Raw genomic sequence first — 14,919 nt, forward strand, 5'->3', positions numbered from 1 at the left:
TAAATGTTTTAAGTCATTGGCTGTTCTGCCAAATTGCCACCAACCTGCAACTTTGTGAGCTGACTGTTTCGCGATTTTTGTGTTTTAGACAACAAAAATAAAAGAAAAAGATGTACAGATCCAGGCTTTTCCTTTACTGTGGTAGTCGCATAGAATGACGTCACTGACACTGGTTTAATATGAAAACAAACTTTGCAAAAAAAAGAAAGAAGAAGAAGTGAGTCGGCGTGTCATCTTTATCGAGCACCATACATGTTTTGCCTCACATTAAAATTATTAGTTTTCCTTTTCAAAAATAATTTATATTCAGAGAAGTCAAATATAGCAAATTTGCACGGCTTCCACGGCCGGCAGGTGGCGCAGAACACTTGCCGGCCCCTGGCAACTTGAAGCACAGACAGGCCCTGGTTCGAGCCTCGGCTCGAACACACTCACTGAGTTCAGGTCCTATCTGTGTCTTCAGTCTGCTAGGGGGATTCCTGGTCTGCGCAGGGAATCCCAATCCTTTTCTTTTCTTTTTTGGGGTGTTGGGGCCTGTATTTACAAAGCTGGGACTATCTCCGTTGTCATGGCTACCAAGAACAACGCCAGCTTGGGGGAGAGCGGAGAGCCGATAAGCAAACACTCATTCATCCTTTCTCCTCTTTCGTTTCACAGCTGCTGCGGTGGGAAACGCTGGGACTTGTGTGGCTATGCAGTTTTTGCATTGTTGGGAACTTTTAAGGACCAGCCTTGAATTTTACAGATTTGATAAGTGAAGCCTGGATATATAGTGAAGAGAGCTGGGATAATCTGGACAGAATCTGCAGGCTGCATCTCCAAATCACAAGTGGCTTTAGATCTGACTCTTACAGACAGGCATGCATGTCTCAGGGTGATTACACACTAACACATTGTGATTAATCACACACATTTGTATACATTTTATTAACAAGATAATAAAAAAAACACTATACAAAATGTGTTTTTGTGACAGGCCGCTAGTAACAAAGTGCTCTCAAGGTTAAATACACATACCGGTAGACATTGAGGGCTAGCAGGAGGGACCATGCGCTTACCTGCTGCTCTCTGGCAGGTAGCTCCATGCCCTCCTGGGTTTTAAATGCACCTTAGAACACACATGCATCAACACTACAATGAGCGGGTGGAGGGAGGTTTGGAGTCTTCTCTCACCCCCATTCTCTGCGACCTGCTGGAGCGGGGGGGGGGGGGGGGGGGGGGGGGCTAGGAGGAGGAGTTGGCCGTCCGACTGCGGTCTGGGGTGTGGGGCCTCCCTGCTGCTGCGGAGTCGGGGCGGTCTGCCTCCCCCCACCGCAGGGAAAAGGGTAATACCACCTGGGTCTGGGTGCAGTTCCCCCTCCAGGGGCAAGGGTACCTAGACCCGGTTTGTAGGGTACGCTTGGGGAGTGTGATCGTGTGTACAGCGTCTCTTTATGTCTGTCTCCACGTTGGTTGAGTGTGGAGTAAGTGCATATGAGAGCATGAGGGTGGGAATGGATGTTTGTATATGTGTGTGCCTGTATTTCTGTGTCTATATGTCAGGTTGGGTGTCAGGCGCCACCTCTCTGGGGACATCTCAGGCCCTCCAAGGTTTGGAGGCCTATCTCCCCCTACCACCACTTCCCCTGCCAGTGGCGGACTCCCTCAGACATCGGTGCGTTGGTGGTTCTTTGTGTCCGGGGATGGGCGTCCAGGTACACACCGGCTCACTCCTTGGCGGCCGCTTATCGGGGCCTGGAGCCTGGGGCTCGCTCGGGCCACTTCGGAGGTGGGGTGCCCCCGGCCTCTCGGCCTGGGGCTCGGTCACTCAGGCACGGCTGGCTGCCGGCGGAGCTCACGGGCGCGTCACTGCAACTCCCCCTGGCTTCTGCTCCGCGGCTGCTGAGTGAGCCCTCATCTGGGACTCTCCTCAGCTCTTTCTGGGACAGTGGCGCGGCTGCCCCTCTGTTGGTCTTCCTTGGTCTCTTGTGTTCTGGGGGCCTCTGGATGTCTGGAGTTTTGATCTCCTCCATACCTGCTTCATGCCCTGGAGGACGGGGCTGTGGCCCCCCCACACCCTCTAGCAGATCATTACATGAAGGAACCTTTTTAAAAAAAACAAGCGCATCCATGCTCACAGGTGTACACATGGGTGATCACACCCACAAACTACACCCTTTTTGGCTCCTACCTCAAAGCACACTGTGTTCTGTTGATCTTATGTGCTGCACAATAATGTTTAATATTTAGTATTTACTGTCATATTCCCATATATCATTGTGATGCTGTTTATTCTATTACTCTTGTTCTCTTCTGCTTGTTTTCTTTTTTTCTTTCTCAGCAGGTGATCCAGGTGATCGATATATGCATTTTTTATTTCTTTTTTTTTTCTGCTCATTCTGTTGGTTTTTGTTTTTTGCCCTTCTCCCCCGTCCCTCTTCTCAGCTGTTTCTCTTTCCCTCTTTCTTTCTCCCCTTCTTTCCCCCAAAATAAAATAAACAATAAAAGGTGAATCAAATGGACCATTACGGCAAGGCTGGGATGGTCAATTTGGTAAAGTAAATCCGTTGGGCATCTTTCTTTGCCTTTAGACAACAATTCTGATGGCAAAAGAGCCAAACGGGACAGGCAAAAAAAAAAGAAAAAAAGAAAAAAAGAAGTGGCTTTAGATCTGACTCTTACAGACAGGCATGCATGTCTCAGGGTGATTACACACTAACACATTGTGATTAATCACACACATTTGTATACATTTTATTAACAAGATTAAAAAAAAACACTATACATGTGGTGGGGCGTGGTCTGCGGGGCCGTGCGGACGCACCTGCACGGCATCCGCAATCACGCCCGCCGTGTTAAAACACGGGGACTCAGGGGTTGGTGGTGGTGTGGTGTGACGTGAATCAAATAAAGTTGGCTCTGAACGTGGCTCCGTGGTCCCGCCGTGCCTTATTCATGCCACATTGGTGCCGAAACCCAGGAGGCGGCATGGCGGGTACCTACCAGAGCCAGGAAAGGAAAGAGCTGGCCGAGAGGGTGGCCGAAATAGCGGCCACCCAGCGGAAGCAGGCGGCGGAGGTGCGTCGCCAACAGGAAGAGCTGCGGAAGGAGAGCGAACGCCACCTGGGGAAGATGGCAGAGCTGGCAGCGCTGCTCTGGGCCTGGGCGCCACCCCCACAAGTGTGTCCCGAGGACAGTGAAGCGGTGGAGGAGCCGTGTGGGTCACCTCGGCAGCCGGAGGTGGTGGACGAGCCACGCGGGGGTCCGAGCCTGCCGGAGGAGGAGGAGCAGCCGGGTGAAGGGCTGCTCCTGCCGGGAGCGGTGGAGGAGCCGCTCCAATCGGAGGCCGAGGACGAGGCGGGCGAGGGTCTACACCTGCCGGAGGCAGAGGAGTCGCTCCACCCAGAGGTGGGCGAGGGGCTGTGCCTGCTGGGGGCGGAGGCGCAGTGCGGGGAGCCGCTCCAAACGGGAGTGGCGGAGGCGGTGGCGGAGCAGCTGTGCGGGGAGACGGAGGTCCCTGCTCCAGGGCAGCCTGTGCAGCCGGAGTTGGAGGCAGAGGAGCGGGACAGCCCCGCTAGGCCGGGGATCGGCGGGCTGGCTAGTCCAGCCTCGCTGCCACCAGTCGATTCTGCGCGCCTGACGTCTGCCCAGCCGCCTGTGTGCAGGAGCTCACGGCCATGCCTGTGGGGCCGTGTCCGCTTGCTACGCGGCCGACCTCCGGACCAGCTTCGCCGTTGCCGCTGGATGCGCGGGCGGCCACCAGAACGGACGCTTCCCCGTCGCTTGGTCAGGGGCTGGGGCGCCGATGTTTAGGGGCCGAGTCTCGCCCCAGTTCGCGGGGGGGGGGGGAGGAGGTTCGGCCAGATTGCTCCCCGGCCTCAATCGGGCGATGGGGGTATGTGGTGGGGCGTGGTCTGCGGGGCCGTGCGGACGCACCTGCACGGCATCCGCAATCACGCCCGCCGTGTTAAAACACGGGGACTCAGGGGTTGGTGGTGGTGTGGTGTGACGTGAATCAAATAAAGTTGGCTCTGAACGTCGCTCCGTGGTCCCGCCGTGCCTTATTCATGCCACAATACAAAATGTGTTTTTGTGACAGGCCGCTAGTAACAAAGTGCTTAAAGATTTCAAATTGGTTCTTTCCCAAGTTTTCTGTTATGTGTACACATATTCCTTGAATTAGGTGCTTTTTAATTCTCCAATAATGGTCAGTGCAAAGTGTTTACACAAACAAACAAACAAACAAAAAACATTACTCAGAAAATGGTCAGGTACAAGAACTGGATTAAAAAGGATTGGAAAAAAACAGATAATGTCCAATGAAATACTTCAGCGTGTGGCTCATGACTTTTGCACAGTACTGTAAATGTTATTAATAATGAAAGATATAAAGATGTAGCTTTCCCATTTTTAAAAAATTCCCATACACATTCTTTTCTTCTAGTGAAGGTGCCTCCTCCTTCAGACCTTAGGATAACTAATTTCTCAGACAGTGACATCACGGTGCGCTGGGAAGCTGCAGATGATGATGATGATGTTTCTTACCTCATTAAGTGGATCTCCCTAAGTGGAGGCGACCTGAGGCAGGTGGGGAAGAACTATTGAGTTGTTGGAGTACATATTATGAAATAAAAAATACAATATCTCAATAAACTGTTGTCCTGTGTCTTAAGGAGTATCAGATATCACTGTCTGCACTCTATGGAGATGGAGCTCAGAGTGAAGCTGTGGCCGTACGCTATAGCACCTGTGAGTCACACATTTTAACTATATCAGCTGCTGGTGGGAGCAGGCTCTCATGGATCTTTCTGGATATTTGCAGCGGGGACATGCTGGGGTCATTTTGGAGCAGGTTAATTTGTGTGCGCCACGTGTCATAATCAGTTTTGTTGTTAGGTCTGGGAACCTTACCGGAGAAGGTACGGAGTCTAACCTGGGACTGGATGTGTTTGACATCTTGCCTTCGTACGATATGCTCTACCACGACCTTCTGAATGTCAGGTGGATTCAAATCACTTACTGAAAGGGACGCACAGGCTTAAGCAGACAAAGAAGGAAATCGGGTAAACCCTCCAGCACTCATTTCTGTGTCCATTCTGGGCTAAAAACAAAAACACCTCATAACTACCTGTGGATGCTGGCTGAGCCTCTGAAGGTTGAGTGATATGTCATTAAGCAGGTAGTCAGAGTTCTCATTGATCAGTTCCTTGAGGGAAGTGTATCCACAGGCCTTACTGATGTCCTACATGGAGCTCAGCGCCGCCTGGCTCACCAGCAGTGTCTCCTCACCAGCTTTCTCCAGCACAGGATACAGCGAGGCCATCAACAAGGCACAGAAATTGCGGCCCACTGGCTGAGCACAGCAGGCGATTCCCCCGAGTTGGATGCACAGCTGACAGATGTTGCTGTTGAGCTAATGGATCATGGATGCAGATGTTGATGATGAAGGAATCACTTGGAGAGAGCTTGTATTTGAGTTGCTGGCATCACTGTTGTATATCGAGGGGAGTCTGGATGGACCGAGCAGCTACGCAAAGAGACAAAACCTGTGTTAAAGCACTGCTTTCTAACCACTTTTACACATGCACTGCAGCTCTGAAGTTTTCAAGATATTGTCCATGCACGTGAGAACGCAAATGTCTGACACAGTTAGATCAAACATTAAACAGCCTTTAGCCTTCCTGCTCCTGAGTGAAAGCCTGTATTATATCTGACTGTGCTCATGTGGGGATAAGACAGATTAGCCTTTTCTCAAAGTGAAGAGTGGGGGCCAATTTAGGATCTTCACTCAAATTTAAAATACAAGGGAAACTGATGTATTTCCTTAAATAAACAAAAACCACACAAGCGCTTATAAAATGCTCATCCTACCCAGTCATATGCAAAGTGTTAGAATCAACGTGTGATCCACCTGCCACTAAGAGATATTATTTCTCTTTGGTAGATGGAAAAAATGGAATCAAACTCACTGTCAGTAGCTACAACAGCACATTTGTTATAATATGATGAATCAAGCATTTAGATATTAAATAGTATTGAGGGAGACAGGATCAAATACAGTGGGGCAAAAAAGTATTTAGTCAGCCACCAATTGTGCAAGTTCTCCCACTTAAAAATATGAGAGAGGCCTGTCATTTTCATCATAGGTATACCTCTAACTTGTCCGAGTTTTAAAGAACTGATTTGCAAATTATGGTGGAAAAGAAGTATTTGGTCACCTCATTTTTTGCCCCACTGCGTAATATACAAAGATATTTGTGGCAACTCGATGTGCTTTGTCCACTTTTATTATCGGATTGCTCTGTTAACCAAAGGGAATACCTCAGTTTATTGTATGTTTGACTATAATTTACAAAAAGACTAAAGCATCATTTCTTATCTTTTCTACAATAACTATCAAATGAACAAATGGAGAGTGCTCGCTCAAGTCATGGATCAAGTGACTTAAAGGGCCCTTTTCAAAGAAAACTAAAAGTGTATAAGCAACCAAGGAAGTGAGTCCTACCTGGCCACTGGACAACATTCAGTGACAGTGCACTTGCTGGCATCTCCGGTGGGCAGAGCCCTGATTCAGTAGGGTGAATAAGGGATCTTGTCTCCTCCGTACTTAATGAGAGTGGTGTATCTGTCAGTCATGTCTGGCACATAAAACACCAGGTAGGTCCCATCATGGCTGTCACAGATATCTGCTTCTTGGGCTTCCCCTCTGGGTCCTTCAGGAGAAAACAAAAACTGTTACCTAAATATCAATGCTTTGAATACATTATTGTGTGGTCCACGTTCATGCACTCACAGTGATCTGCACTGCCAGCAGTCCCTCACCTGCATCTTTGGCATCAATGGTGACCTTCACTGGCAGAGAGGTGGGCGCTCCAGTGGTGTTAAGGCCGGATCCACTTGCACGCACCTTGCTGGTATCATGGGTGGGCAGCACCTTCACCTTGTAAGGGCGGACCAAAGGGGAGAGAAGACAACTGGCTGTGGAATACAGTCTCACAAATGAAAGGAGCCTTATTTACAGAACCGAGTAAACCACGCAAAGAGTTTTCCATTTTCAAAGCTGGCCAGAGTGGAACACTGTAACATGTAACACCTAGAAGGTTCAGATGGCTGCAGTACTTTGCTAATTTGGATCAAAAGTTTGGGGGGGAAATGTAATTAAATCAAGTGATTGTAATGCTGTTACTTCCGTTGTGTAGTTAACCATCTGTCATTTTAGATGTTTCATTAGCAGCCTGATGAAATTAGCTGTGTAGTTAGCCGACTTAGCTTAGCGCACATGTCTTGTGGCAAGATATATGCACTTAAATGTTTTAAGTCATTGGCTGTTCTGCCAAATTGCCACCAACCTGCAACTTTGTGAGCTGACTGTTTCGCGATTTTTGTGTTTTAGACAACAAAAATAAAAGAAAAAGATGTACAGATCCAGGCTTTTCCTTTACTGTGGTAGTCGCATAGAATGACGTCACTGACACTGGTTTAATATGAAAACAAACTTTGCAAAAAAAAGAAAGAAGAAGAAGTGAGTCGGCGTGTCATCTTTATCGAGCACCATACATGTTTTGCCTCACATTAAAATTATTAGTTTTCCTTTTCAAAAATAATTTATATTCAGAGAAGTCAAATATAGCAAATTTGCACGGCTTCCACGGCCGGCAGGTGGCGCAGAACACTTGCCGGCCCCTGGCAACTTGAAGCACAGACAAGCCCTGGTTCGAGCCTCGGCTCGAACACACTCACTGAGTTCAGGTCCTATCTGTGTCTTCAGTCTGCTAGGGGGATTCCTGGTCTGCGCAGGGAATCCCAATCCTTTTTTTTTCTTTTCTTTTTTGGGGTGTTGGGGCCTGTATTTACAAAGCTGGGACTATCTCCGTTGTCATGGCTACCAAGAACAACGCCAGCTTGGGGGAGAGCGGAGAGCCGATAAGCAAACACTCATTCATCCTTTCTCCTCTTTCGTTTCACAGCTGCTGCGGTGGGAAACGCTGGGACTTGTGTGGCTATGCAGTTTTTGCATTGTTGGGAACTTTTAAGGACCAGCCTTGAATTTTACAGATTTGATAAGTGAAGCCTGGATATATAGTGAAGAGAGCTGGGATAATCTGGACAGAATCTGCAGGCTGCATCTCCAAATCACAAGTGGCTTTAGATCTGACTCTTACAGACAGGCATGCATGTCTCAGGGTGATTACACACTAACACATTGTGATTAATCACACACATTTGTATACATTTTATTAACAAGATAATAAAAAAACACTATACAAAATGTGTTTTTGTGACAGGCCGCTAGTAACAAAGTGCTCTCAAGGTTAAATACACATACCGGTAGACATTGAGGGCTAGCAGGAGGGACCATGCGCTTACCTGCTGCTCTCTGGCAGGTAGCTCCATGCCCTCCTGGGTTTTAAATGCACCTTAGAACACACATGCATCAACACTACAATGAGCGGGTGGAGGGAGGTTTGGAGTCTTCCCTCACCCCCATTCTCTGCGACCTGCTCCGCGTCTTTTTGTTCTTCCAAACTGCTCCCGGTACTCCGGCCGGTGCCGTAATTAACCGTTGATCATGCTTGAGAATATTTTAATTGTTATAGGAGGATGAACTCTGATGATGAAAGCCCACGCCTCAGAGAAACCCGGAATGGAGTTTCTTACAGTTTCCAAACCAAAGAAGATAAGATGAAGCATAATCACAAGCAAATCATAATTCACGTCGGCAGTAATGACACCCGGTTACGCCAATCGGAGGTCACTAAAATCAATATTGAATCGGTGTGCAACTTTGCTAAAACAATGTCGGACTCTGTAGTTTTCTCTGGTCCCCTCCCCAATCAGACCAGGAGTGACATGTTTAGCCGCATGTTCTCCTTAAATTGCTGGCTGTCTGAGTGGTGTCCCAGAAACGATGTGGGCTTCATAGATAATTGGCAAACCTTCTGGAGGAAACCTGGTCTTGTTAGGAGAGACGGCATCCATCCCACTTTGGATGGAGCAGCTCTCATTTCTAGAAATATGGACAAATTTATTAAACCCCCCAAAATATGACTATCCAGAGTTGGGACCAGGAAGCAGAGTTGCAGTCTTACACGCCTCTCTGCAGCTTCTCTCCTCCTGCTACCCCCCCAAAAACCCATTTCCATAGAGACTGTGTCAGCTTCCAAAAAGACAAAAAACAAACTAAAAACCAGCAACAAACAACTTAAACATAAACAATTACAAAGAAAGAACAATACAGTATCCACATCTGAACCAAAGAGTAAAACAGTGAAATGTGGATTATTAAATATTAGGTCTCTCTCCTCCAAGTCTCTGTTAGTACATGACTTAATAATTGATCAACAAATTGATTTACTCTGCCTTACAGAAACCTGGTTGCAGCAGGATGATTATGTTAGTTTAAATGAATCAACACCCCCGAGTCATTCTAACTACCAGAAATCTCGAAGCACAGGCCGAGGGGGCGGTGTGGCAGCAATTTTTCACACCAGCCTATTAATTAATGAAAGACCAAGACAGACTTTTAATTCATTTGAAAGCCTGATGCTTAACCTTGTCCACCCCAGCTGTGAAACTCAGAAACCAGTCTTACTTGTTATCATCTATCGTCCACCTGGGCCTTACGCAGAGTTTCTGTCTGATTTCTCAGACTTTATATCTAATTTAGTTCTGAGCTCAGATAAAATAATTATTGTGGGTGATTTTAACATCCATGTAGATGCTAAAAATGACAGCCTCAACATGGCATTTAATCTGTTATTAGACTCAATTGGCTTCTCTCAAAATGTAAAAGAACCCACCCACCACTTTAATCACACTCTAGATCTTGTTTTAACATATGGCATAGAAACTGAACATTTAACAGTGTTTCCTGAAAACCCTCTCCTGTCTGATCATTTCCTGATAACATTTACATTTACAATAATTGATTACACAGCGGTGGAGAGTAGACTTTATCAAAGTAGATGTCTTTCTGAAAGCGCTGTAACTAAGTTTAAGAATATAATCCACCCACTGTTATCATCTTCAATGCCCTGTACCAACACAGAGCAGAGCAGCTATCTGAACGCTACCCCAACAGAGGTCGATTATCTTGTTAATAATTTCACCTCCTCACTACGTACGACTCTGGATACTGTAGCTCCTGTGAAAACTAAGGTCTCTAATCAGAAGTATTTGACTCCGTGGTATAATTCTCAAACACGTAGCCTAAAGCAGATGACTCGTAATCTGGAGAGGAAATGGCGTGTCACAAATTGAGAGGATCATCATTTAGCCTGGAGAAATAGTTTGCTGCTTTATAAGAAAGCCCTCCGCAAAGCCAGAACATCTTACTATTCATCACTGATTGAAGAAAATAAGAACAACCCCAGGTTTCTCTTCAGCACTGTAGCCAGGCTGACAAAAAGTCAGAGCTCTTGTGAGCCAACCATCCCTTTAACGTTAACTAGTAATGACTTCATGAACTTCTTCACAAATAAAATTTTTATCATTAGAGAAAAAATTACCAGTAATCATCCCACAGATGTAATATTATCTACAGCTACTCTTAGTACCATTGATGTTAAGTTAGACTCTTTTTCTCTAATTGATCTTTCTGAGTTAACTTCAATAATTACTTCCTCCAAACCATCAACGTGTCTTTTAGACCCCATTCCTACAAAACTGCTCAAAGAAGTCCTGCCATTAATTAATTCTTCGATCTTAAATATGATCAACCTATCTCTAATGATCGGCTATGTACCACAGGCCTTCAAGCTGGCTGTAGTTAAACCTTTACTCAAAAAGCCATCTCTAGACCCAGCAGTCTTAGCTAATTATAGGCCAATCTCCAACCTTCCTGTCATATCAAAAATCCTTGAAAGAGTAGTTGTCAAACAGCTAACAGATCATCTGCAGAGGAATGGTTTATTTGAAGAGTTTCAGTCAGGTTTCAGAGCTCAGCACAGCACAGAAACAGCTTTAGTGAAGGTTACAAATGATCTTCTTATGGCCTCTGACAGTGGACTCATCTCTGTGCTTGTCCTGCTAGACCTGAGTGCAGCATTCGATACTGTTGACCATAATATCCTATTAGAGCGATTAGAACATGCTGTAGGTATTACAGATACTGCACTGCAGTGGTTTGTATCATATCTATCTAATAGACTCCAATTTGTGCATGTAAATGGAGAGTCCTCTTCACACACTGAGGTTAATGATGGAGTTCCACAGGGTTCAGTGCTAGGACCAATTCTGTTTACATTATACATGCTTCCCTTAGGCAGCATCATTAGAAGACATAGCATACATTTTCACTGCTATGCCGATGACACCCAGCTCTATCTGTCCATGAAGCCAGATAACACACACCAATTAGTTAAACTGCAGGAATGTCTTAAAGACATAAAGACCTGGATGGCCGCTAACTTTCTGCTTCTTAATTCAGATAAAACTGAGGTTATTGTACTCCGCCCTGAAAATCTTAGAAATATGGTATCTAACCAGATTCTTACTCTGGATGGCATTACCTTGGCCTCCAGTAACACTGTGAGGAACCTTGGAGTCATTTTTGACCAGGACATGTCCTTCAAAGCACATATTAAACAAATATGTAAGACTGCTTTCTTCCATTTGCGCAACATCTCTAAAATTAGAAATATCCTGTCTCAGAGTGACGCTGAAAAACTAGTTCATGCATTTATTACTTCCAGGCTGGACTACTGTAATTCATTATTATCAGGATGTCCAAAAAACTCACTGAAAAGCCTTCAGCTAATCCAAAATGCTGCAGCAAGAGTACTGACAGGGACTAGAAAGAGAGAGCATATTTCTCCTGTTTTGGCTTCCCTTCATTGGCTTCCTGTTAAATCCAGAATTGAATTCAAAATCCTGCTCCTCACATACAAGGTCTTAAATAATCAGGTCCCATCTTATCTTAATGACCTTGTAGTACCATATCACCCTATTAGAGCGCTCCGCTCTCGCTCTGCAGGCCTACTTGTTGTTCCTAGAGTATTTAAAAGTAGAATGGGAGGCAGAGCCTTCAGTTTTCAGGCCCCTCTTCTGTGGAACCAGCTTCCAGTTTGGATTCGGGAGACAGACACTATCTCTACTTTCAAGATTAGGCTTAAAACTTTCCTTTTTGCTAAAGCATATAGTTAGGGCTGGACCAGGTGATCCTGAATCCTCCCTTAGTTATGCTGCAATAGACGTAGGCTGCCGGGGGATTCCCATGATGCATTGAGTTTTTCCTTTCCAGTCACCTTTCTCACTCACTATGTATTAACAGACCTCTCTGCATTGAATCATATCTGTTATTAACCTCTGTCTCTCTTCCACAGCATGTCTTTTATCCTGTCTTCCTTCTCTCACCCCAACCGGTCGCAGCAGATGGCCGCCCCTCCCTGAGCCTGGTTCTGCTGGAGGTTTCTTCCTGTTAAAAGGGAGTTTTTCCTTCCCACTGTCGCCAAAGTGCTTGCTCATAGGGGGTCATATGATTGTTGGGTTTTTCTCTGTATCTATGAAGCGCCTTGAGGCGACTTTTGTTGTGATTTGGCGCTATATAAATAAAATTGAATTGAATTGAAGCATACCTGCGCAGCGGTGGGTGATGAGGAGAGGCCGCAGCGTGTCTGTCTTAAAGTGCAAGTTTGTGACAGTTTAAAGCTTAACAAGCTAAGACGCCAAACATCCAGAGCACAAAGACAAGTCAGAGGGCTTTTTCAGACACACACTTCTAAACCGTCGTGCTCAACAGTGTCTCTGCTAAAACTGCGTCTGTGCTCTACCCCTGTAAAGTTGCCTATCGAGTGCTTAATGATAAGGTGCATGGTAGCTGCTTTCCTCTGCAGGTGGATGAAGCCACTGATAGTGACAAAGGAATGACTTCTCTGGTGTATGCCTTATACCAGGGGTGTCAAACTCAAATACACAGTGGGCCAAAATTCAAAACTGGAACAAGGTCGCGGGCTAACATTAATATTTATTGAAAAAAAAAATCTTCCTCCAGATTTAAGAATGAATCTCTTCTTATGGACTCAAACAAGTTTTGCTGAAAAACTGAATATGGAACAAGCAAAGTTTAATACTAAACAATATGTATATTAGTTGTATAATACCAGTAGGCCAGCTCTAATAATAATTTGGTACAATTACATTTGGCCCGCGGGCCAGAGTTTGACACCTATGCCTTATACTGTCATCACTGCCACCCTGCTGCAACTGACTGAAGAATCCTGATGCCAGGCTGAGCATGCATGACGCATGATCCCGCGTGATCCCTTGCATGACCATCTGTGTTAGATTTGTATTGTTGATTGTCATTTATGCTTAGAAATATTTACTTATATATGCTTAGAGTTTTGTAATTAGTTGTAGATTGGTAGAGGTTTTGATCCTTGATAGTCTGCAAACTTTGTGTGTATTAGACAGCACTTTGGGAGCATGAGAGGTCATACCGTGTCTTATTGTTTTATGGTAGGATTAACGTAGTTGCGTCTGTTCTAGTCTAAGTGCTCTTTGTTTAGATGAACTGCAGGACTTCCTCACCGTGTTATCTAGGATGAACCATCTAGGGTGAGGGGGAGGCTACCCTCTTCCTGACCAAGGATGTTTGACCCTTTGATCAGCAGTCCACACACACACACACACACACACACACACACACACACACACACACACGTTTCTTGGGTTAGAGGGACAATTTCTGAAATTTTTGGCAAATCAGACTGGACATAGGGCTATGGGGACACCGGGTTCCAGAGGTGCTAGAGCTACAATATGCATATCAAAAATCATGAAAAAAATCAGCAAACCTATACACAACTTAAAATTTAAACATTTTCTTTGCTCGACTGAGATATAAAAAAAGGCTATTTTTTCAGACATTCTGGTGGTTTGTAGAGACTTTTCTGTAGCTCGGTCTATAAGGACAGTCTGGTGTACAAGGTCAGTGATGTCATCATACATATACACAAAGTATAGTCTGTTCTGAAGGGACACATGGTGTGTAAAGCCAGTCTACTGTACACACACACACTGATTAAATCTGGTTTAAAAGGACACATGGTGTGTAAAGCCAGTTCACTGTACATATACTCACACATGCACTAAGTATAACCTTCTTAGAAAAGAAGGTGTATTATAAGACTGTGACTGATACATCATTATAGTAAAATTGAATAAATTTGCTTACGCTGCTGCCCCTGCGACCCGGCCTCGGATAAGCAGTTGAAGATGGATGGATGGATGAATAAATTAAAAAATAATAAAAAGACTATATTTTGGTTTTCTCTGATGAGCATTACAATCTGACATACAAGCTTACATAAAACACCACAGATCATATCTGTTGTGATCTACTAACAGGTGGTCAAAGTGTCATTAAAACAACTAGAAGCATAACACAACAGTGCTTGCATCAACTAGAACAAACTATGTATTATAGAGTTTTTCATTGTCCTGAAGAAACTGGCACTGAGTGGCTGACCAATAAAACAGCACCTTTTTTGCACACCAGGGGTGAGTCGGGCTGACACCATGACTTATACATAAGACTTATATCAACACACAACACATTTGTTGAATTACTGAATTATATTTAATATAACCAACTCAATAATCAATTCCTTAAAAGGACAGCATTGTAACAATTATTGAAGGAAAATAAAAGTGAATCCTGGCATTAAAAGACTCAGGCTAACCACACATCAAAACAAAACACTGCCTGTGAGCACAGTGAAGTCAACTACATACTTTTTGAATGGAGAACACTAACCTTGAAATCAGGCCCAGAAAGGTAAAGGCTCAGACTGTCAAAAAGTGCATTTAGTGTTTAACATTTTTTTTTTTTTTTTTAAAGGCCAGTCCTCTGTTGCGCACAAAATCTCAAATGTTTTGAATAGATCTCGTCTCCAAGATAGGTTGTTCCTTTTCTTTGCACTTCAGACACTGCTGGTT

At 45.0% G+C, this 14,919-nt stretch overlaps 1 long non-coding RNA gene across 1 annotated transcript; it reads right to left on the reverse strand.

Moving 5' to 3' along the window:
• Window positions 1-4,518: 4,518 nt before the first annotated feature.
• On the reverse strand, window positions 4,519-7,622 carry LOC146656914 (uncharacterized). The gene is made up of 3 exons (XR_014913980.1): window positions 6,802-7,622; window positions 6,485-6,692; window positions 4,519-5,506 (listed from the first exon to the last, which is right to left on the reverse strand). It is a non-coding gene; the product is annotated as an uncharacterized LOC146656914 (long non-coding RNA).
• Window positions 7,623-14,919: the final 7,297 nt, after the last annotated feature.

This window comes from Rhamphochromis longiceps, linkage group LG12 (assembly GCF_057381845.1).
Source record: "Rhamphochromis longiceps isolate RC_006_pf linkage group LG12, R_longiceps_female_GT1.1, whole genome shotgun sequence".
Classification (NCBI taxonomy): domain Eukaryota; kingdom Metazoa; phylum Chordata; class Actinopteri; order Cichliformes; family Cichlidae; genus Rhamphochromis; species Rhamphochromis longiceps.